This window comes from Macaca nemestrina, chromosome 7 (genome assembly GCF_043159975.1).
Source record: "Macaca nemestrina isolate mMacNem1 chromosome 7, mMacNem.hap1, whole genome shotgun sequence".
Classification (NCBI taxonomy): Eukaryota; Metazoa; Chordata; class Mammalia; order Primates; family Cercopithecidae; genus Macaca; species Macaca nemestrina.
The window spans coordinates 81,529,942-81,555,384 of NC_092131.1; the positions used below are offsets into that span (position 1 = coordinate 81,529,942).

General features: G+C 35.7%; 1 long non-coding RNA gene across 5 annotated transcripts in view; it reads right to left on the reverse strand.

Moving 5' to 3' along the window:
- LOC105477896 (uncharacterized) overlaps nucleotides 1-25,443 on the reverse strand; it is a 165,018-nt gene that overhangs the window by 86,651 nt on the left and 52,924 nt on the right. For 4 of the 5 annotated variants that reach the window (XR_011625973.1, XR_011625974.1, XR_984980.3 and 1 more), the window contains exon 2: nucleotides 15,502-15,819. This is a non-coding gene — a long non-coding RNA (uncharacterized lncRNA). Of the gene's footprint in view, nucleotides 1-12,944; nucleotides 15,393-15,501; nucleotides 15,820-25,443 lie in introns of those variants that run through there. The other variant, XR_984981.2, reaches the window with a different exon arrangement.

Sequence of the window (25,443 nt, forward strand, 5' to 3'; positions counted from 1 at the left end):
GAGGCATATACATTTCTTGCACCCTTGCTCTGAGTGACACATGTGCTGTCAGTACTCTCTGGAGTGCATAGTAGATACATTCTTTCAGTTTTCTTGAACCTCTAGGACTCAGACATAAATAGAGGTTAGGATTAAAGAACTATCTCACTAATACATTGTGATATATACAAAATTTGACCATACACATGTGCCTCACGCTCTACACATCTGTTTCTCTCTGTACAATCTCTTGATGCACCTGCCTAGTCCTACGGGTAACACAGGTAGACTCAAGCAAGATATCATACTATGTTATTAACCCGGTTTGGGGCTTATTTCCAGGTAGACACACACCACTCACTGCTCATTGCTTTCAGTTTAACACCATTAGGAAAATATTCCATGAGCAGCTAAACCTTACTGAGCTTTAGACAAATGCTAAAGCTATCCTCCATAAATTGACATTAAACAATAGGAAATTAGGTCACTATATTTGCCACTCACATTCACACACACACATATACACAATTACCAAGTTATTTGTTCTCACAATACCTACAATTGACCTAATCCATGTTTTTAAATTGCCTTAACCACAATCATTACAGAAAACCATTTTACTTCCTAAAGCATTATTTCAAGAAAAGACATCACCAGCTACTCAGTTAGGAAATTAAAATCCTAGGAGCCATCTTATTTTCTTCACCTTCCTTATTCATCATACCTAATAGATTATGTCAACACTTTCTTTGAATTATCTCTCAGCTCTATTCTCTTCTGTCTTTTACATTTCATCCTCACCTTCAGCACTACTTGTTTGGCTATTGCAATGGCCAGCTAGATCTTCCTGTCTCTCTCACCACACTCTTTCTTTCCACTTTCCATACTGTTGCCACAAAGTTTTACTTTAGTCATTTTTGTCCCTACCTTGGACAGTACCTGGTACATAGTAGCAACATAGTAATTGTTATCCACTAGGTAAATATGCAACAAGAAATGCTCAGCTAATGCAGACACTTTCATGAACCAGTTTGAATTCATTTGTCTTTAGTACACATCCCATTCTTTGCCCATCTACAACTTTCTGATATTAAGTTGCCAGATCAGCCATGACTGCTCTTTCCCCTGTGAGCTGGAAATACTTCTAATGTAACCAGAAGCTTCCAGGTTTCAAATGTGATATCTTAAGAGAAGTTTGGATGTAGGGACTGAGCTGGGATATCTGCTCTGCTCTAATCCTGCAGAGGCATGTCCTGAATAAGCACCGTGATTCAAAAAAGAAAGCAACTTGCCCAATACCATGATCCTCAAACTATGCAAACCAGCTGCCATTCAGGATGGAGATAAAGCTCTAAGGCAGCAGGATCCTTTCATTCATTTATCTGTTACAACCTAGTAGAAAGGAAGCAGGGCAGTGCCATAGAGATTCCTAGAGTAAGATGAAATTTAAACTTATTGTACTCATTATTTACTTTACTCTTATGATGCTTATTGAGGTATAATCCTGCATAGAAATATAGAAACTGTATGTTCTTTCTGGCTGTCTTGTCAGGATATTACATTATCTGTAGGAATGACAAATTAGAGTTATTTTTAAAATTTTATGCTGCCGAATCACACTTTGAAAATATTTTGTAATGAGGCAGTTTTGTTAGCTAGTTGAGCTGGAGTTGAATGGCTACTTGAATCACTAGAAACTAGAAACCATGCTAACAGCTAGGAATTACTAATGTAAAGAACACCTATGCTCTCAATGACTAGCATCCATTTGATTCCATTGACAAGCAGAAGTTTTCACGTTATAAGTGGAAAAGGAGAGAGGAACTTCGGCTGGAGTCAGGGCATCAGGAGCAGGAGGAGGAGGAACCAGGGGATTACATGGGGGTTCTACCCCCAACCTATTATTTGGGATTATTTTAGTACTTCTATGGATAGAGAGATTGAGGTGGGATCTGAAAATATCTTCAAGTTTGGGGTACAAGTAAAGCTGCTTTAGATCTAGGAGACAGAGTGGGGCATAAAGTAGGTAAGAAAGTCATTCCCTATATTCCACATGGACCCATGAATTACTCAGGTGTCTTGAGAATTAGAAGTTTGAAAGCAATTAAAACAATGACTTTGACCTTTACACTGATTCTCATGATGGGTATAAACAACAGTGAAGCCTCCAGAAGCAACTCGGTACAAATCAGAAGTGAACAAGCAAAAATTGAAGTAGAAAAGAACGTGAAGTATACTGTCGTGAATTCATCTAATAGTTGGCTTGGGGCCCATGATGGACTCCCTCTGAGGGAATCTCATAAATTATCAGGAGACACTTTGAGGATGCTATTTGTAGGCAGTCGTCCAATGGGAAAGCATCCCATTACACTTTGAGTATAAAAAGAAAGTGCTGTCTTCCTTAGAGTCACAAGCTATAAGGCCTAGAATATTTGGGTTATGCATATGGGACAATGTACACTCAGGATTTAGCATAAAAGAATCACAGAATCCTAAGCATAAACATAATTGGAATGAGTTAGAAGACAAGGAAGACATTGTCGCCAAACTGCTTGAAAACAATTTAAACTTGGGTTGTTTTTATATAAAAGCATATGTATTTGTGTGTGTGTATGAGTGTTTATGTGCAAGAATAATAAAGTAATATGTCATGAACTAGTAATAATGAATAATACAATGTATTGCACCTAAAGTTAAAATGAAAAAATAATCAAAAGATGACTTGAGGCCCATTAGCATAATTGAAATTTCATTGTTTGCTTTCATATTATAGAGTTATTCCATTATAAATGTAAGTATTGCTTTCATGATAGGGATGAATTCCATAGAAGTATATATTAAATGAAATGTGTGACCTAGGAGATGGGACAAATAAAGTAGGCAAGGAAGCCATTCCCCATACTCCACAGAGAGCCATGAATTGCTTGGGTGTTTTGAAAATTTGGAGTTTGAAAGCAATGAAAACAGCAACTGATCTTTATATGATGAATATAAACATCAGTGAAGCCCCCATACTCAGTAAAAATCAGAAATGAACGAATAAAAATGAAGTAGATGAGAACAAGAAGGATGCTGTGTTGTGAATTCATCTGATAGCTGGCTTAGGACCCATGAGAGACTCCCTCTGAGAGAATCTTACTTTAACAATGCATGGTAGAAATGTTGGAGTTGAAAATGAAAATAAGGTACATGTCCAAAAGTATTCAAATTAGAGTTTTTAGCAGCATTTATTGTTTGGCTCTTTTTTCCTATGCCTCTTTTTACATATATTAGTTAAAATGTCTTCTGTTTCTTCAGAAATTTTTCATAGTTATATTGCCCTTTGAACAATATTAGTGAAAAGTTGCATTATGGTTTTTTATATAAGTGTGGTAAGTTTCAGCACAGAAAGAGGTAAATAAATCAATGGGGAAAGACCTGAGGCTCCCGGATTCAGAGCTTCTATCTGGTAGGTACCAGCAAAGGCAGATAATTTCTCAGTTATTCTAATCAAATTATATTATTCCCCCACATAATGTCCCTGTTCACACACATACACACTATCATAGCCACTGCTATTGCCTCCACATTGTAAAATGCCACTGTGACATTTCCTGTGCAAGGGAAGGCTGCACAAATGCTCAGAATAGGGCAGTATAGGGCTTCATGTACCTCACAGGTCACTTCAGGAGAATCTTCTGGATAAGCACCAGTAACCTAAAATGGCCCTTGGAGTGGCAAGAAGTAGTTTTTGAGAGCTTGGTCTTCCTGCCAGCGACTTGAGTCAAGTTTTGGCAACATCTTCCAAGGGCTTAGAAACCTCTAAGAAAATCCTCCCTGGCACTTGCCAGCTTTGCTTACAATGCATCAACAAGCACCTGGGCATCAATTCACTGTGTTTTGGGGAGATTTATGTTCCTTTCTCCCCCTGGATGATCATTAAATGTGACTTCACTTTGGCTACAAATTTATTTTCTTCCATGTGCCAGCCCTAAATGAATTATTGATTTTATTAACCTATTATTTAAAACAAACATTTATATTTGCACAACAAAGATATATTTCTAAGATGTAGGATTAAAATTCATGCTCATTGAGAATAAATGCACATAGTACATTATGCTATGACATAATGACATAGTACAGGAAAAAAAAACTTGAGAAATGACATAATCTATGTAACAGTTCTGCATACTATCAGATCTGATACTATCAAAAAGGACATGGTTTTATTTTTTCAAAAAATGACAAGTTATGTGTCTTTAATTTTACCTCTTTTTGAAAAACATATTAAATTTGCAGAAAGGTTGCAAGAATTGCCCGTTTTGATTCACCTAGAAGCCCTATTCGAGTTTTAGTGACTGTTCCAGTAATGTCCTCTACAAAATGATCCAATACAGGGTCACATGTTGTATCTAGTTGTCATGCGTATTTAGTCTCTCCTTCAATCCAGGAGTGCTGGAGTAAACTGCTTCCCTGAGAATTTGCCTTTCTCATGAGGGTTCCAACCTCTGTCATGCCGCTATCTTTTGTATACGTTCTTCCTGTGAATCAAAACTTCACACAGAGTCACTTCCTTATTCAACCTTTGACCCCTACCCCCAGCTACCATCAGAACTCAGACATGCTTCATGGGTTTTGATTGAATTATTTGCATTTTGCTATCTTCTTGTAAAGGGTGTTGAGCTGTGATCTGGCTAGCAGTTAAACTACTGGCAGATTCCCCTTGATCCTGCAGAGTTGGTTTTATGCTTTGTTAAAGAGGGTCCATTGTCGCTTAAAGCTTGGTCCTATCGTATTTTCTAGCGGTTATTTCTAAATATGGCCTTTCTGGGTATCAGCTAATTGTCTCAAGTGTGTAAGGCCTTGTCATTCTGCCTGGTCCTGAATACTAAAATCTCCTGCACTGCCTAACCTCGGGTATTTCCCTTTAGCTATCAGCCCTGGAGCAGGTGCTGTCAGCTAGGCCTCACAGTCCTGCCCTGTGCAAGACACCATGAAACATCTACACTGCCTATAGTCCAATCCTAGAAAACAAATGCGCCATATATTTTGTCCAGTTTTGTAGTTGTTCACAGTGGGAGTGTAATTTTGCCACATGTTATTCTGTGTTGGCTAAAAGCAGAATCAAGTATGTATTTAAAGCTAAAATTAATACATGAAAATACAGTCAGATACATTGAACATAAATTAAATTGAAGTACACATATTTGGAATTTTAAAAAGGGTCTTAGTAAATGAATGTGAAAATGCTTTTAAAAATATTAAGCACATTTGATTGACTGCAGCAATACTTTATTTAGCATAGCTACATAGTTATGATTCTTCATCGCACTGATCAGCCAGTATGGCAGAATAAATGAATACTTAGCCACTTTATTGCACTTTCTTCCATTTCCGTTACACTTTCTAATTTCTTTATTTTGTTTACTCCACAAAAGTCCCTTTTAGTGCGATTACATCCTATTATCTGAAGACACTTTCATTATTTTGCAAAGAATAAGCAGTCATGGGTACTGCATGGGTTGCATTAAAATGCCAGCTTTACTGAGTGGAGTGAGTAAGTTCTCAGGTTAAGGTAAATCATATGCAAGTCCTAGTAAAATCCACCATTAAAACAATGGTAAAGAATGCAGAAACATAAAGTCATCAACCATCAAACCTTAACTGTATTGACTTGAATAAATGGCATTGTAGATAAAATACAATTCTGTAAGTACCATGCCATGTTAACTGGGACAGCACTAATTCATTTAGCCCCGCCATTTCTAAGAATGCATTTACACCACTAAGTTCAGCACAACTGAATAATTATTAATATACATCTTACTCTGGAAAATATCATCTTTAAATTCCATTTGGCCGGGCGCGGTGGCTCAAGCCTGTAATCCCAGCACTTTGGGAGGCCGAGGTGGGTGGATCACGAGGTCAGGAGATCGAGACCATCCTGGCTAACACCTGAAACCCCGTCTCTACTAAAAAAATACAAAAATTAGCCGGGAGCGGTGGCGGGCGCCTGTAGTCCCAGCTACTCGGGAGGCTGAGGCAGGAGAATGGCGTGAACCTGGGAGGTGGAGCTTGCAGTGAGCTGAGATCCGGCCACTGCACTCCAGCCTGGGGGACAGAGCGAGACTCCGTCTCAAAAAAAAAAAAAAAAAAAAAAAAAATTCCATTAGACTTTTACTTCAAGTGTTCCAAAGAAAGGTAGAATAAATTACGGAAATTGATAATGATATTAAATGGTTATATATATAAATGCATAATTGGTTCATTTTTAAACATCAGTTTTATCACATATCATGGTTGAAATGGATTTGCAGGCTTACCATTGGAAGACAGTGTCAAGGATTGGAAGAATAAAGGTTGGAAGATTGCCCTAATTTAGTTAGAGGTGAGATGTGAGGTGTGTTTGCCCTTTTACATGCATGACCCCTAAGGTTTTCATTAATGAAAGAAGAAACCTCCATCTATGACTCTGATTATCCACATACAACAGAGAACAGAATGCATTATCGCAGGAAGCTCACTTTTGTCATGTAGCCACTTAAGACTCTCAATTACTTCTAAGTTTTCAGTAAGATGAAAGATAAAAACCACTGTTCCTTCAGGAGATACAGATCGTACTAAATAGTTTTCACTGGAAATGAGTTTAGCACAGAAGTCTGTGTCACTCAGCAGTGTAGGATGTAAGCAACATGCAAAGGACTCTCCTCAGAAACCATGGAGGATATCTCCATAGTTAGGAATTAAATTCAGCAGTAGTTAATGAAAATCCTACAAGGGCAGCTTACCCAAATAGGGAATTATTTTTTTCATGTAATCGAAGTACATAAAAAGGAAATCAAGGGCGGATTCAACTATTCAAGAAAGTGTTTATGTCTTGGAGTCTTTTCTCCTGTCCAAAGATGGCTACCCCATCTCCAAGGGTGTCTATCTTCTGGGCAGGAAAGTTGAAGAATAAAGGGCAAAAGACAAAGGCCAAAGAAGCAAGCAGGACTGTCCCCTTTAAGTAGCCCCTTCTCCCTTAAACAGCAACTTCTGAGTGTATCTCATTGACCAGAATTGTGTCAAGACTGTTTCTTCCCCACCTAGGAAGAATAGACCAGGTTAATCAATTAGAGAGTTTGAATATGTGATCTATGGACCTAGGTACACAAGGCAAAATTGCAGGCCAACTTGTGGCCATACTAAGAACGAGGGAATTTATAAAATTTTGTCTCAGGAGCAAAGAGAACTTACCCTGTGATCCCAGGCTACTGATAGTAAGACAGACCCCAAGAATAAGAATGGAGGATTTGACTCTAAAAAAAAAATAACCAATCCAAAAGAAAAGACATATAAATACTAACATTTTTTTGGTTTTTCCAATGAGAAAGTCTACCTGTCACTCAATCAACCTATATTGCCCTCTAATGACAAGCCTCCGCCACACACACAATTTCCAAAAAGATTTTTAATATCTCACACTTAAAACTCTCAGCCTGTATCAAAACATCTCATGTGGCCTGTAAATATGTATACCTACTATGCACTGACAAAAATTAAAAATTTTTAAACAGGCAAAATCTGTCAGGTTAGGATCATTACATATTCAAGGAAAGCCCCTAATAGGAAAGACAGACTAAAACCAACAAAAGGCAAAAGAAAGTTTAGGAAGAAATAAACTTCAAAAATATAAGCAATTAATGACATTAGAAAGATCATGCAACATTGAATCAATGAAATAATGTCAAAGGGATATGATAAAGAAAATATAAGAGGTCAATAAACAAAACAGTTGTTAGAAATTAACACTGTCATAGTAAAAAATTTAAAAATTCAGAGGAAGAGGTAGAAAATAAAATCAAGCTAATCTCATGGAAAATTGAACAAAAAGTCAAAGAAATGGAAAATAAGAAATAAAGTGTAAGAAAATCAAGTCAGTTTAGGAGATCCAACCTCCCTCTCATGAAAGTTCCACAAAGTGAGAAGAGACAAAAAAAAGAGAAAAGAGTTTTTGAAGAAGCAATATAAGAAAATAGTTTAGAAATGAAGAAACAATTTCCACATTGGAAAATAAGCAGACTGAAAAGAAGAGATAATGAAAAAAGATACAGCAAGCACAATGTTGTAAATATTCAAAACAGAACACACGGAAGATATCAAAAGCTTACGGAGATTACATAAGAGGATACAGATTTCAGAACAAAATCACTCTCTGCAGCAGGGATATGGAAGACTGAAGACATTGAAAAATGCCTTCAAAAGTCTGAGGCAAAATTACTTCCAACCTATAATTTGTTATGTAGCCAAAATACTGCATCAAATGAAAAGAAAAATTAAAGCATGTTTACTCATGTAAGATCTAAAAATGTTCATTTTCATTGGCTTACTAGTTTTTAAGAAACTACCAGAAGCTGAACTTAAAGAGATTGAAATAATAAAGAGAAAAAGCATAGAGTCCAGGAGAAAGGGGATCCAAACCAGGTATTAGGCAAAGGGAATCCCATGTTAGCTGGTAAGTGAAAATCCTAGGATAACAGTTGTGCAGCAGGCCTAGAAAGCAACAGCCCAACTTGGAGTAAGAGGAGGAGTAAGCTGACAGAGTTCTAGAAAGAAGTAGTAGTAAAATAATTGATGTATTTAACCTGGGTGAAGGAATGCTTTACTATATTGGCTAGTATGTTAGCTAATATAGAGTTGAATGAATTAGACATGTCAAATATCAAGCAAAAGAATAAAAGAAAGAAATATGTGGCAAACCGACTATATGGTGACCCCTGTGATCTTCAACTCCTGCTATTTTATCATTTCCCCATTTTAAGTTTGGATGGAGTCTGGTACCTGTTTCTCACCAATAGAATACAGCAAAGATGACAAGATGTCTTACACTTCTAGCAGACTTGCTCTCCCTTTCCTTCTGGCTTGAAAGAAGTAATAGGACAGAAATAGAAACAAAAAACAGCAATAGACTACATAAACTTTAGAAAAAACAAAGTTGTACTAGAGCACATATAAGTCACTATGTAGCTCAGCAATGAACAGTATTTATGGTCCTAACAATGTAAATTCTGAATGTTAACTCTACAAAAATTCCAAATTGAGAATGAGGGGGAAAGTATGTGTCTTAAATAATGGTGATGGTGACTTGAGTCTACTGATGTGGTAAAATGCTGTAGAACTGTAAACCAAAAGCAAACAGACAGACAAATAGAAAAAAAGAGTGAGTGTAAATACCGGTGAAATCCAAGTAATGCCTGTACCTAACTAATAGTATTGTATAATACTCAGTTTTCTGATTTTGACTATATACTATGGTTATGTAACATATTACTATTGGGAGAAGCTGGGTGAAGAATACACAAGAACTCTAATTTTTGCAACTCTTGGGAGTCTTAAACTATTTTGAAATAAAAACTTATTTTTTAAATTTTAAAAAGTATGTGTTTTGTATAAGGAAGGTTTATAAGAGGACCAACACATCATCTTCATAGTAGTAGTATTAACAAAATCCATTTCTGGAATTCCATACACTGTGCCTTTTCCAAATACTAAGATGCTGTTATTTCATAGATTCATCAGCAGTTTTATTCACTCTTCTCAGTTTTCTGATCAGTGCTTCCTCTTTCCCTCCTCCCTGACTTCCCCCCTACCAACCCTGACACTACCTCAGCCATTCCAGTTCTTTTTGCTGTTAAGCTCCTGCAACTCCCCTAACTCCTCCCATTTTCCTTTACTTAAAAGACTGTGCATGGACATGCTGGGTGAAGCCCTCTGAAGTGAACTAATCTCCCCAGTGGGAAGGAAGGGATTTAGACCACAGGTAACACCAACCCTCCTGCGTTATCTGAAAGAGAAATCAAGACTGCTGCTATTTAGAGCTACTGTAAAAGGCAGTGGGCTTTCTCTGAGATGATGACCTTCAAAGTTCCACTCAGAGCAGCTCAACATAGTTGCAAGATTCTGAGACTCTCTCCAAAACACCAGTAACATCAGAAGTAATTCTTAGGATATCTTTGGAGAGAGAGCTGACATCAAAGAAAGTCATTGGGAATAAAGAACAGAGGATACATATTTATGAATTTTTATATTTAAAATATTTTACTTTCACTGATTTGTAAGTCTGAACACTGTCATCAGTTTTATTTTTTCAAAGTGTGTTCAGAATTCAAGAAAGGAAATATTAGGCAACATACATATTGAAATGCCAATATTGTAATTTTGCTTATGTAGTAAAATTAAGACTCAGTACAAAACCAACTGACAATATCTAAAATTTTATAATAAATAAAGAAGAAGAATAACACACTATTTTGTTTGGAGATAAGTGCCAGAAAGTTTTGAAAATTGTCTTTATTCTACAGGTTGTTGATGTTATATTTCTATATAATATGAAACCATGCCATTCTTTCTATATGTATTATAAAGTTATGATAATTATAAAAGTGTGACACTGCCCAAGTAGTCAATAAACAGATCTATATAGCACTATGAAAATTCAAATTTGTTTTACAAATGAGGTTTTCAATAAAGCAGACCTCTGAAAGGAGGAAGGAAAGAAGTTAAATGATTGGCATACCTGGGCAGGTCATGTTATATACAGATAACCTTAGGTCTCATCTGTAAAACTAAGACCAGATCCTCTCAGAGTGGATAATGTCACAGAATTATAGGCCACTGGAGCAGGAGGGTGGAATAGGACTTCCCAGCACAAATGAGTTGAAAATTTTATGTCTACACAATATGTGCAAATGTGCACAGGAATGTTTATAGCAGTTTTTTTGATAATTGACAAAACTCGGAAGCAATCCAGATGTCCTTTAGTAGACAAATGGATAAATAAACGGTGATATATCCAGACAATAGAATATCATTCAGCACTAAAATGAAATGATCTATTTGGCCATGAAAAAACTTAAAGGGACGTTAAATGCAGATTACTATGAAATTATATGGGATATATACTGTGGGGTTTTGATAGCGGGCAAGATTGGGCATACGTGGGGGGAAAAATATAGGGAATCTCTATTTTCCACTCAATTTTGCTGCAAACCTAAAACTGCTCTAGAAAAAAAATAGTTCATATTTTGTAAGGTACCTGAGTTCAGAAAATGTAAGTTTTTATTCACTAAAAATATAGAAGCACGTTTAAATTTAAAAATTAAATTCAGCTATGATATGGTTTCGCTGTGTCCCCACCCTAAATCTCATCTTGAATTATAATCCAAATTGTAATCCCCATGTGTTGGGGGAGAGACCTCATGGGAGGTGATTAGATAATGGCAGCAATTCCCCCGTGCTGTTCTCAACGTAATCAGTGAGTTCTCACGAGATCTGATGGTTTTATAAGGGTCTTTTCCTCTCTTTGCTCTGCGCTTCTCTCACCTGTCACTGTATGAAGAAGGATGTGTTTGCTTCCCTTTCCTCCGTGATTGTAAGTTTCCTAAAGTCTCCCCAGCCATGTGGAATTATGAGTCAATTAAACCTTTTTCTTTTATAAATTACCTAGTCTTGGAGCAGTTCTTTACAGCAGCATGAAAACAGACTAATACAAGCTATCATACAGAGTAGTTTTGGATTTTTTAGGATAAACAGTTTTTTAAATAACACCATATTTAGAATCCCCAAAATATTAGGCTTTTAATTTATTCTTTGCTATGTTCAGTGTTATAACAAACAACTCCTTAAATGAATTTTATGAGACATAGGTTATTTTGAATAGAGATAATTGCTTCAATGTATTTTTTAGATTAGTTCAATTCCAAAAATTCCATAATAGTGACCCTAAAGAAGCTATATTTGGGATATTGTCAACACCATTATTTATTTAAATCAATTCCTGAAAAGCACAGATCTTAAAATTAAGCCAACCAGATCACTTAGAAGCTTTTTAATTAAATGTCAAAATCTTGGAATGTTGAAGAAACACAGGCACACGTAATACCAGGAAGAAATCTCTTTGAACAGTATTTTAGTTCAAACACTTTCAATTTCAAATGACAAAATCCCAACTCAAACTAGCCTAAAGAAAATAAAAAGGGGGTCTATACAGTTTAGTGGAAAGAATAGGGCTGGATCTAGGTTCTTCCTCTTTCTTCTTCCCTGAGCTCTGCACCTTATTGCTTTCTTTCTCCCTCCCTCCTTCTCTCCCTTATTTTGCTCGCCTCATCTTTGTTTATCTACATGTTTTTATGTTATTATTTTTTTCTTTTTGATGATTTGATTCTTGCAAACAGTGGGAGATAAGCATGGCCTGTAGTTGACTTGGAAGGCACAAATCCTGGCTTAGACGAACCAGAGGAAGGAGAGAGCATTTATCTCCCAGAGGCTCTAAATGAAATCTCAATGAAGTTTTCTAATTGATCCAACTCACATCATGTGCCCATCTCTAGGCCAAAATCATTCAGGAGCCATCATAGCCTCTTTTAGCACAGAGAGGAAAACTCCACTGAATGGGGAGAGCAGAGATGGAGAAAAGGGGTGAAAATAAAAATTGGAGAGATGGCTTAATTAATATATTTAATTTGTTAATTTAATGAACTTAATGAATTGATTTAATAGAAAAAGATCTTGTTTTTAAAACCAAACTCCCAGGAGTAAAATTATGTTTTATTATAAAACAAAAATACGATTATATTTTATTAGGAAATTCAGAAAAGTTATCTGAAATCTGATAATGAAGAGGTAGAGTACATTGGCTAATAATACTGAACACTTCAGGAAATATTTTCTTGAAAACGAAATGTGACTGAAATTGTTCTTTATCATTAGCCATATTCCCCTGTCAGGTAAGGTTCATTTTGTACTGATCTGTTTATTTTTTTAAGAATTTTTCATTTTGAGGATATAATCAGTCTCTAGAGCTTTGATTGACTGGTTTATATGACAAGTGACCATGGGTTAGTTTTCAGAGGATTAACAGTAAAATGTGTTTAAAATACTCTTCATGTAAAAAAAAAAAAAAAAAAAAAAAGCTTTTTTAAAAAAAATCTGAGATGAAACCTGAAGTGAAATATTAAATAGATACCATCTATTCCATGAATAATTTGGGTTTTAAAAAACTTTTTCTCCACAATTGGATGTCTCAGAGGTGTGGGAGTTTGCTCAAATTAATTGACATTTTAAATCTTGTGTTGACAATTCAAAATTCAACACTGTGGTACATATTTAGGTTTTAACAAAACCCTCGACATTCTTAGACTAGCCATTTTAGAACTGTTGTTTCCTGGAGTCTTTCATTCCATAGAAATATTGATTGCAACAGGCTTCTTCTGATTGTGTCTGTTCTTTTAAATTAGGTCCCACTCCACATTACAAGAGAAGTTGTAAGGTAGAATTAACCCTAAATTCAATTATTTCCTAAAGATTTGAAGAGCAGTGCTGTTTATAAATGTCTCCCAAATCCTAGTTTCTGACCCAGGAAAGCAAACGTGTAGATCTTGTCCTCAGTTCCAGTTTCCTCTCCTACCTCAGTCAAAATGTCAATCAAGTCAGCTGGCTCTGCAGTATCTCAGGTTCCAACTATGCCACCTCTAGTCCAGCTCACAAATAATCACCAGTCCCTCTACCTTGCTCCTGTTTTTCCTGTAATACTTTACTATTTACCTATTTACAGTTAATTTGGTTTGGCAAATAGGTTGGTGATGAACAGAGACATAGATTTTGGAAAGCTAATACTCCTCCTCACTGTGTAGAGAGTCTTACAATGTTGTAAGTCACAATGAAGTAAGAAGTAATACCAACTGCAAACAGCTAGGTAACACATACTGAGAGACTGACTTGACATATCTTGGTCATTCATAAACTGAATTGAATTCAACAGCTCTTGGGTCTGGGATTGTAAATAATGTCTGAAGCAGGATTTTTTCCAATATGGGAGAATCTATGTATCTATTTAATGTAAGCCCTTGACCTCTCTCTCTTAGACCTTCAGAGGTTTAATTTATTTCTGGACACCCGATTGCCATTGCTAAATGAATTCTATGCTCATCTGTCCCCTGTTCACTGTCTTTGGTAACCAGGATGCAACTCCTAGATTCTAGCCTGTATCTGCATTTCTATATTTTGACTTACTCTCTCTTTTAACCTAATTTCAACCTAAATATCTTCCTTATATCTGTTTTTATTTACTTTCATTCAGCATATGTGGGCCTCTGGGTTCTATTCCTAGATATGTTCCTTCTCTGGTGGCCTCTTGCAAAAAATATAATATTAAAATATGTTGCCTTTTCTGAGTATGCAATAACTAATGACAATAGGAAGACCAGAAGGAAGAAGGCATCCTTCTGTGAAACAGTCTTTGTAGAGAGTCTACAAACTATATAAACATAGCTAAAGAATGAAGAGTTGGCTGTATAAAGGGGTTGATAAGGTTTGGCTGTGTCCCCACCCAAATCTCACCTTGAATTCCCATATGTTGTGGGAGGGACCTAGTGGAAGGTAGTTGAATCATGGGGGCAGGTCTTTTCCCATGCTGTTCTCATGATTGTGAACAAGTCTCATGAGATCTGATGGTTTTAAACGTGGGAGTTTTACTACACAAGCTCTCTCTCTCCATTTGCCTGTTGCCATCCAGATAAGATGTGACTTGCTCCTCTTTGCCTTCTGCCATGATTGTGATGCCTCCCCAGCCATGTGGAACTGTAATTCCAATAAACCTCTTTCTTTTGTAAATTGCCCAGTCTAGGGTATGTCTTTATCAGCAGCATGAAAATGGACTAATACAGGCGTTGAGTAGTTCCACCTAATTATTCAGTTTGTTGATTATCTAAGACATTCTCATTTCTTCATTTATTCTACTGTCTACATTTTTGCCATTTTAGTAAATGAAAAATTAAAATTTCCTAATATCTAACATGAGACTTAGAATTTTTGAATTTCAGTGATTTGTGTACCATTGTCGATCAAGATTCAATTCTCCTTGAATAAATATTTAAAATGTAGATAATTTCAAAATATTTCAATATTTTTCATTCTAAACCTAAGACCTTCAGGGATATGAGGAGGAAAACATTTGTTGTCATTTTTAAAAGTGAACTAGGTGTCCTATTTATTGATGCTGTTAAGCTAAAATATTTCTTTAAGGTGGTTTTCTTCTTGATAATTTGCACAATACATTATCCAACCATTCAACTTTATCCACATATGTGTTATTGTTTCTGGATGTTGTTTTATGAAATATCTGCTTCAAAGACTATTTAAAATTCAGTGAAAAAAAATCTAAAAAATTTATCCTTTGCCATTTAGCACTTCACTGAAATAATAGGAATACACAGCATTTCAATAAAAATGAGGATTTTTTTACACTTATATTTAATCATATATCTTAAATCTCTTCTCGTATCTTGAATCAGTTCTTTCTTATAGCTAGAGCTATTTGAGTACTGCTGCTTTGTTAGGCAGCATTTTTTCCAGGCTTCCTTTTTCAGTTGCTTTCCAAAGGTGCAAAAATAATCCTGTCACAACAGAGAAGAAGAGCTTATAAAGATGCTTTAAAAACCTTATCACCAGGAAACAGTGCATAGTGTATTGTATAATATAGTGTCTTAAAATACTTCTGCTTACCTCCTCATTGATGCTGCTACAATATTTACATAACACTGCTAAGTAATTCTTCATTATGTAGGTTATTTATCCTTTCTTTTGGAGACTGTCTTCCCAACACACTTAATATTATCGAATTGAGTCATTGTTTTTATTTCTACCTACTGTTTAGCTGCAATGAATCTTTTCTCAGTTCTGGGACTGCATTGGTGGGTCAGGATTCATGTTTACTACTCCTTGGGGTAAGAAATGAAGAGTAGGAGGAGAACTGTGGCAGGACAGAGTCTGGCTAGCCATCAATGCAGGTTGTTTATGTCTTCAAGATGGGTTATTTCAGAACTAGAAAAAATAAAAAAAGGAAAAAATAAAATAAGGGAGCTGTTTTGGTTCAGACGAATGGATGTCCTGGGAGAAAAAAGTAAAAGTAGAAACTAATATTTCAGAAAATACTTCAGCAGAAAGACATTTTTAGTGCAAGATATCTCACAGGCTAGGAAAAATTATTTGATGCATTAAATATTTTCAAGATTTCTGTGTTGAATACATTTTTAAACCCTAGGCTAGATGTTTTTGTTAACATTTTATGTTAAAGAATTGATTCAAATAAGAAAAAAAAAAAACTATCTTTCTGTATAACTGAGGAGCACTTCAAGGCAAACAAACATGTAGCACAATTTACCTAGTTTCAACCTGAAGATCAATCCAGATGAACAGGGTCTTTGATTTCCCTCTTTAACACTTCAACACTGTCAAGTCAGATTTCCCATTTATCTTCTTGTATGGGTCTACCACTATAGCTCGGACCCTCAGGCTGAGGTCACTTAGCTTCCAACAAAGTTGTCGGCCCCACTTCACAAATAAGTCACCTCATCAAACAACCACCAACACTGTCGTGGCTCATACCCACACCCTAATCTCCTGGAGCTTAAACATACTGTTTCTCAAATACATCCCTCTTCCAGCAGCTAGGAAAATGAAACCTAGAGGTCACTTCCAAGCTATAATTTTCCATATGATTTCTACCAATTGCCCAAGAAATCCCAAGGGAAAACATTTACAGTTATAGAGTTGCTTAGCTGCCTTAGATTTGCTAGAAAGAAAAAAAAATCCTGGGTAATGTTTTTTGGGAGGGGTGTGTGTGTGTGTGTGTGAGTGTGGGTGAGTGTGTGTGTGTGAGTGTATGTGTGTGTGTGTGTATTTTCCTCAGCTGAAACAGAAAGCAACTAAAATTTTAGAGGTTCTATAAACCTGTAGATTTTTCTTTATGTACTAAACTTGGCTGTGTATACATAAAGTAGCCATATACTTTTTCTCTCACCAAGTAAAACAATAAAATTAGAAATCATTCTGTCAAATAAATGCAGTAATCCTTCCAAAACTAAACTTACCCTGTTATTTCAGGAGTAAATTAGACCTATTAATGTATCTAAATAGCTAAAAAGAGTTATGAACTAAGTAAAGCTTTGAATATATCTTGCTGGAGTATAAAACCCTCTCTTCTTTCTTATAATAGTAATAAACACATATTTATTGACTAACAAGTAGAAAACTGACACTAAACTATGGGCTTTTGCAAAGCTGACTCTCCATGACACTATTAGTTGGATTTTATCATCCCCTTATACTGAAGAGAAAAACAGCCTCGCAGAGAGCAGATGGCTTCCCAAGGTCGTTCCACCCATAAATGAGCTCGGATTCAGTTCTAACTCCAGCCCCAGTGTTATTTCCACTACTTGATGCTATGACTCTTCATTTGAAAATTTAATCATAAAGAATACTACATCATTAATCTACAAACATGTTTTCGTTCTACCCTGTAAAACTTGCTGAGTACAAAATGCTGTCCTCTGTTAAATTGCATAACCTTGGGCAGAGCTAGGGTAAAGTTTGATCTATAGAAAAAGGTCTGATTAAAAACCTAAATCAAAATAAGAACTAAGAATATGAAAAGTAAAAGTACATTTTCAAGCTCATGGTAAATTGTGTTTTCAGTAAGAATGTTTTTAGATAATTTTTGATGGGTATTTTTCAAATTACTTATTACAATAAAAATACTTGATTATTCTTAGTAACTGTACATAAGCATATTTTAAACCATTTGAAAGGATGAACATGTTTTAAAATTCTTAATGCTAATTTCTGCCTGATGTAGAGGGCTTATAACAGATGTATTAAGTACACTTGATGAACTTCCCAAGGATGAAACAATGAGTTCTTTCTTTAATGCTGAGTTTTAACTCTCACACAACATTAGTTTAAAAGTATATTAGTGAGATTTTTAAAAATCTAGAAGGCTTAATGTATGTGTGATTTTATTTTTTGTCCATATCTACGAGTATGTTGTCTCACATAAAATTGTATTACTAGAGATAAGAAGTCATTTTTATGATCCTGAAAATAGCAGTATACATAATACTAAGTATGTTTAATAGGTGTTTAGTAAGTGTGTTTAGTAGGTGCTGTATAATAATGTTGACTTAGTTCCACAATTTCTATGTAATATCTTAGTTTAACTTCTGGACCACAGAATGGCATGGCATTAGTGCTGTTTGGCAATGGGATAACTGTATGGCTACCATTCTGTTAAAAGTGTAACTAATGACAACTAATATTTCAGAGGTGCAGCTGTCTCATGTAGAGCTTCATAGTTTATGTGATTTAAAGAGTAATAGAAATAAATAAAATAAATTTTAGTCTTTCTTTTTCCCAGTTGGCTTTTGTTGACATTTTCTCTGCATTCAGCAACTTGCCATTGTTTACAAAGAAAGATGAAGATAAGATAAAGAAAGAGAAGGGGCCAAAAAGGCAAATTACTTATAGATTTAAAAAGAAAACAGGGCTAGTCATTTCTCTATCAATCGCTTTAATCACCAGGGAGATTATTTAATTATTACCCCCTCTTATTTTTCTCATTCTCATAACTCAATTATTGGCTACCTTAGCCTATCCAAGTTTCAGCCTTCTTAGCACATTGGTTTTTCACTCATTTTTAGGTTGGAAATCCTCTTCAGCATTTTTCTATGCAAGCAACTTGGTTCAGATAGTCTGTACTCTCCATAATCCCCCAAAATAGCTTTTGTGTGTATAAATTGCTTTATATAGCTTAATATTCTTACCAATACATGAGCTCATTTGATGCTCCAAGTTCAGAAAAATATTTAGAAATTTTATGTAACTTACACAAGTGACATTCTCTTAACCACAGTACTGACTCTAGGACTATCTTCCAATGGGGAAGAGGAACCCTGGTAGAACCATACGCACTGATATATACAGAAAAATAAAGAAAACTAAATTGGTGGGAACTGTGGGAAGACAAAAAGAAACAAATGTGCAAATGGCTTGGAATTAAGAAACATCTCTAAGGCTAAAAGCTGACTTCTGGGAAAAAAGTTTCTGTAGTAATTTGAAGGCTGTCCTACTCTCATGGATGAATCAATATCCAAATTTTCTGAGCATTGACTTCCTATCTGTATAATGGAAATAATAGTTGATATATCTAAGTCCTCTTCAATATGCCTACGTTTCTCTTCATCTCCCTGACACTGCTGAACAATATGGAATTCTATGCAGTTTGTCAATCTCATTCCTATCACATAAATAATGTTCTACACCATTTGGAACTTCCTAATTCCACTCCATTGGATAATAAGCCAAATCCAGTTCTATTTGATAACTATAACAAAAATCTGCATTATTGAGAAAATTACATAAACATAGAAAAAAATCACAAATTTGTTTTAACTTTTAATATAGCAAAACAAATCTGAGGTTATTTCCACAGAGAATATGATTTTTTCTTCTTGCTAAATTAAGAACAATCAGGATAGAAACATTCAGTAATAAACTTTTTATGTTGAAATTTATATATATATATATATATTTTTTTTTTTTTTTTTTTTTTTTTTTGAGACGGAGTCTCGCTCTGTCACCCAGGCTGGGGTGCAGTGGCCGGATCTCAGCTCACTGCAAGCTCCGCCTCCCGGGTACACGCCATTCTCCTGCCTCAGCCTCCCGAGTAGCTGGGACTACAGGCGCCGCCACCTCGCCCGGCTAAGTTTTTTTTTTTTTTTTTTTTGTATTTTTTTAGTAGAGACGGGGTTTCACCGTGTCAGCCAGGATGGTCTTGATCTCCTGACCTCGTGATCCGCCCGTCTCGGCCTCCCAAAGTGCTGGGATTACAGGCTTGAGCCACCGCGCCCGGCCGAAATTAATATTTTGATGATAAAGATCTCTCTCTCTCTCCCTTTCTCCCCCTCCTTCCCTCCCTCCCAATTTTTTCATGACAACACAGAAGCACAGAATTGAACTGATCATAATTTACATTTCAGGGTACAGTGGTGCCTACCTATAATCCCAGCTACTTGGGTGGCTGAGGCTGAGGCAGATCACCTGAACACAAGAGTTCCAGGCAGCAGTAAGCTACAATCCACAGAACTGTACTCCAGCCTAGATGACAGAGCAAGATCTAATTTCTAATAAACAAACAAACAAACAAACAAAAATTTTTTAAATTCACATTTCCCAGCTACAACCATCACTGGGTCATGAGAGGGACAAAATGTAGTTGAATTAATCTGTAAAAGAGAACATGTAGAAAAAAGAGAATAAAAGCATGTAACCAACAACAAATATTTAAACGTGACTAAGAATATAAGAATTACTTTTAAAAGACCAATAATCAATGCAGTGAGGCTTACCAAAAATGCTAAAGACAGGGAAAATAGAATTTTGAAGTTAGGATCAGAGAAAAAAAACAGGTTACTTCAGAGTTACATTTTTTGTAACATATGGCAAAGAAAAAGCCATACTACTCAAGTATTACTTTATTTTCGTCTTTACTGTCCAGGATAGCAGAAATAATGTTGGTAAAAGGAAACTGTGAGATTATAAGAAAGCAAATCTTTCCCAAAATTACTTCATATTTTTTTGTTCCTGATGAACTATATATACTCAGGTTACAAAAAGAAGTTTCAAATAAAATTTCTGTACCATTGAATTATTTCTTGAGAAATTGCAAGTAACAATAAAGACAACCAAAATGTTGAAGAAGGGAAAAATGTTTTTCAACTTAAAAGTCAAAGAATTCTATAATATACTGGAGAATTTGAAATTATTCCATAAAAGATTTATAAATATTTGAAATGTAGTTTATGACCAATTGGAAACAAATGATCAATAGGAATTAACATGGGTTCATTAAATGCAAATAATGTATGTTTTATTTTATGCCTTTGTTGGCAGACTTCGCCCATTTTTACGTCACGTGATTTCTAGACATATGACTCAATTTATGCAAATCATCAGATATACTCTTAGGTGATATACTCATGGCCAAAAAACAAATGATGAAATCTTACTATAAAGCTCAAGTGGTTTAAATGGTTGTGCTAAAAATATGTTATAAATATTACAATCCCGAAAGATATTTCTAGTGGAACAGAGTTTTGTCTTGTGCTGTGTTCTGATGAAATTTATTTAGGAAAAATATTGTACAAGACTTGCTTAACCAGAAGAAACAGAATGGTAAGTGGTGCCCATAAGAGTGTAGCCCAAACACCAAGTATAATTAACCAAAGTATAATTTATCAAAAGTTCCAGTTGTTATGCTAAAATTATGTGTGTGCTTGTGCTGAGGTCACAGTTCCCAAGGGCTGCTCTCAATCAACTGCTGAGCCTGGCAGGGATACCGAGGTAAGCCTGTTCCTTGGAGATGTGGGACTCCTCTGACAAGTGACTTAGTCTCAAGGGCTTTCTGATGGCCTTGCTAAAATTTCCTTCTAATGCTGTCTGGGCAGGTGTAGATCTCCAATCAGGTCTAAGGTAAAACCAACTCAGTTTGCCACTGAGGGCAGGCATGTAAATCACTGGTTTACACATCATGTTTGGCTATGAAGAAAATCAGGGTTGGAGCTTTGATTCTGGGCTTGAGAGTTTGATGTAATTCTTAGCTCTGCTCAACGGAAAATGAAAATAATAATATAAAGTGTACCTTCCTTAGAATTGAAGGGCATCAATAGATCCAAATGGGAAAGACAAAACTAGGAAATTGATGGAGATTTCAAAATGTTTGAAGTAATGTTAATCTAAAAGTAGTTCATATTTCTCCAAAGAACTACAGTCTGTAGGCACAACAGAGTAGAAACAACATAGAAATAGTTAAGCACTTCTTCCAAGAAAACACAGGGACCTGGGCACAGTAGCTCACACCTATAACCTCAATACTTTGGGAGGTCAAGGCAGAAGGATTGCTTGAGCCCAGGAATTCAAGACCAGCCTGGGAAACATAATGAGACCCTGTCTTTACAAGGAAAAAAAATCTAGGTGTGGTAGCATGTGCCTGTAGTCCCAGCTACTTGGGAGGCTGAGGCAGGAGGATCACTTAAGCCTAGGAGGTAGAGGCTGCAGTGAGCTATGGTTGTACCACTGTACTCCAGCTGGGGTGACAGAGTAAGATACTGTCTCTATAGAAAATAAATAAAAATTTAAAACAAGGAAGCACAGGAATGTCCAAACACAAACACATACCATTGAATTCAAGAAAAAAGCCTTCCTTTCTTTGTTTAGGAAATCTCCTTAAGGTTCCCCTCTATTTTCCTACTGCTCAGAGCTTAGAGGAGGATAGCTCCTTCTAGCCCTGGTTGTTCTTTTGGTGTAGGTTCATGGTGGCCCACCATCTGGACTGTAGAGGTATTTATCTTCTTATTTTTTAAATTAACTTTAAAGAGTTTGATTTTTCCCTACTTATACCTTTAGGAGAGACTAAAAGATGTTTCATTTTTCTCATGCACAGTTATCCCTAATAGGCCTGAACTGCCAGCTCTCCAGATGTATATGGATAGTCCTGAATGCAGTTTAGATCCTCAGGCTAGGAGTCAGATAATACAATGAAAGAGATATTCAAAGAACTGCTTAGCAGGCATTTGAAGATGCTACACTGGAACTCAGGAAAACTGTGTTTATGGGTAGAGATTTATTAAGAATCATCTGCATTAAAAGAATAACCACAGAATCAGAAGAGCCATATTTAATGAGGAAGGTAGTGTAGGGAGATTTATCAAGGAACCAAGACTGAATCTTAGAAAATGCCTATGTGGACTGGGTTTGAAAATCGAACATGGGCCTTCATAAAGCTCAGCTCTTAATTCTTTCCACAGGTCTCTGCTAGCTTGTTCTCCATTATCTTCTCACTGTGCAGCAGGTCTCACAGACTTAGCCTTCTCCAGTATCATTCCGTCTCTTGGGGTTCTGTTCTCAATTTTTTTTTTTTTTATAGAAATAGGATCTTGCTCTGTTGCCCAGGCTGCAGTAGTGTGATCATAGCTCACTGCAACCTCTAGCTCCTGTGCTTAAGCAATTCTTCCACATCTACCTCCCCAGTAGGAGGGACTATAGGAATGCACCTCCATGCCTGGCTTCTATGCTCATTTTCCTTAATTCTTCTGAAAATAAGTATATGGGCTCTTTTTATTTTCTTTTCAGGCTTTTACTGGTGGCAACTATGTAAATCACAGAAATACACATAACCATACACTTGCATGAATGCATACAATGGACATCAAAATAAAAAGAACAAGAAACTCTAGTCATTAAACACAGTTTTAAAAAATCTCTAATTCAATAGATGGGATAAATGGATGCCTTACTACTTTCATTTAGCCCTAGGCTTTCATTCTTCCTGGAGATAAGAGCCTATCACATCTTCTTGGCCTTCATTTCCTTCACCTCTCTATAGCAGATGCCATTTGAGAAGTCCTCTTATCAGCTAGCATAGTATGTTTCGAATTCTCTGTACATGACCCACATTAAGAAACATTGTATAACATTTCCCAGTAAACACATAGCTGAATGTGGGTGTATGAGTTTGAAATAATTCCTATTGTTGCTGAAGCAAATGATATTATTTTTTATTCTACTTCTTCATTTTGTTTTTTATTTTTTGTCAGTACAATATGTTGTATCTTGTGAACAAAAAAATCATTTCTCATAGTACTGGAGGCTGAGGAGTCCAAGATCAATTGACTGCAGACTCTGTGTCTAGTGAGGGTCTGCTTTCTGGTTTATAGATGGCACCTTCTTGCTGTGTCCTCATATGGTGAAAGGAGCAAGGCAGCTCTCTGGAGCCTCTTTCATAAGAACACTAATCCACTCATGACAGCTGTGGGCTTATTATCTAATCACTTACCAGTGGTGTCACCTACTTATAGCATCACCTTGGTGATTGGGTTTCCACATATGAATTTGGTGGGGGGACATAAACATACAGACCATAGCACCATCCCATCTAAAACCCAAACTTCTATAATGAGCACTTCTTATTCCTCTTCAACACTTGTTTTTCCTTAGCAGTTATCACTATCTAAATCTGTATATTTAAGATATCTCTCTTATTTACTATGTGTTTGTCTCTTCAGGAACATACATGCTAAGAGGACAGGTATAAAGAACAAGAGTGTTTTTGTGGGGGAAAGAAAACTTACAAGCAGAATAATAGCAAAGCAAACATTTTTCACATGCTCTTATTACATCACAAGTGTGGCTAGGCCAGGTAAGGCTGGAATGCATGGTCTAAAGCAGGCATGAGGCAGAGAGGACCCCTGCCCCTGTAACGCTCCACACCTTTATAGGGACAAGAAGAAAAAAACAATTTTGTATGTTAACAAGGGAAACTTCTGTTCAAGAAACTAGACTTCTAACTTTCTCTTAAAAACTGTGAGGAGTAATTGAAGATTTTAAGATGGAAAAAGACATGAGCAGACTTGCCTTTTACGAAGCATGCTTTATTATAGTGTGTAGAAATTGCTCAGAATAGCTAGTACTAGCAGTTCCTCTTGTCACTTTCTCTACCTTCTGAGAAATTGGCTATGGCCCTCTCTAGGTTAAGGAATCTGACTGGTCAAGACCTCAATAAATCTTAGGTAGTTCAGGAGAACACTTGACTTCTTTGGCTGTAAAGAATATGGGCTTGAGCGATGCCCTATACAGCCATTATATTCAAGGCGGGGAGAACAAGGATAACAATATGATGATTTTTTTCTACTTTATTCCCATTTTTTAAATTGTGGTAGACAAAAACTCCTTTTCACCTTATAACTCTAAATGTTTGTTAGCTGATATGATTTGATGTGCTTTTTATAATATTGTAATAATATATTATTTGTTTCTACAAGGAATCTAAAATATGAAAGAATAAACTTTGTTTCTATAAATTGGGAATTTTATTAAAATCTTAGAATTCTAAAATCTTTTCATTTCTAGGTAAGCACTATTAAATAGAGATACAATGTGAGACACAAATACATATGTAACTTAAAATATTCTTGCAGTACATTAAGAAAAATAAAAAGAAACATGAAATTTATTTAATACTATATTTCATGCACAGTAGCATATATAAAATAGTACCATTTCAACATATAATCAATATAAATATTAAATTAGATATTTTGCATTTTTTATTTTAAGTCTTCAAAATCTAGTATATGTTTTTCACTTGCAACACATCTGATTTCAGAATAGCCACACCTCAGGTGCTCAATACACTCACATGGTTGGTGGTTACCATATTGGGTAACATAATTCTAGATAGTTATCAAGTGAAAAACACTGAAAAAACAAGGGCAGAGAATGAATGTTTACTGAGTACTGTACCTACTTCCAGACAGACTGCACTAGCAATTTTGTACTGATTAAAAATTTAATCCTCATAAAAACATGTGAGGTAGTCCTTAAAATTCTCGTATTTCAGATTTCAGATTTTAAAAATTGCTACTTAGAGGATTAAGAAACTTGTCAAAGTCATCCAGCTAACAAGTCTATCTGGCTCCAAGGTATCTTTTTGTAGCCCTCTTTTCTACTTCAAATCAGGTGTCTTTACTATGTTTGTCATTATTAATAAGTTTAAACTATGATAAATATTACAAAATTCCTAAATTATTAACTAGGAAATTATTACGTAGGGAA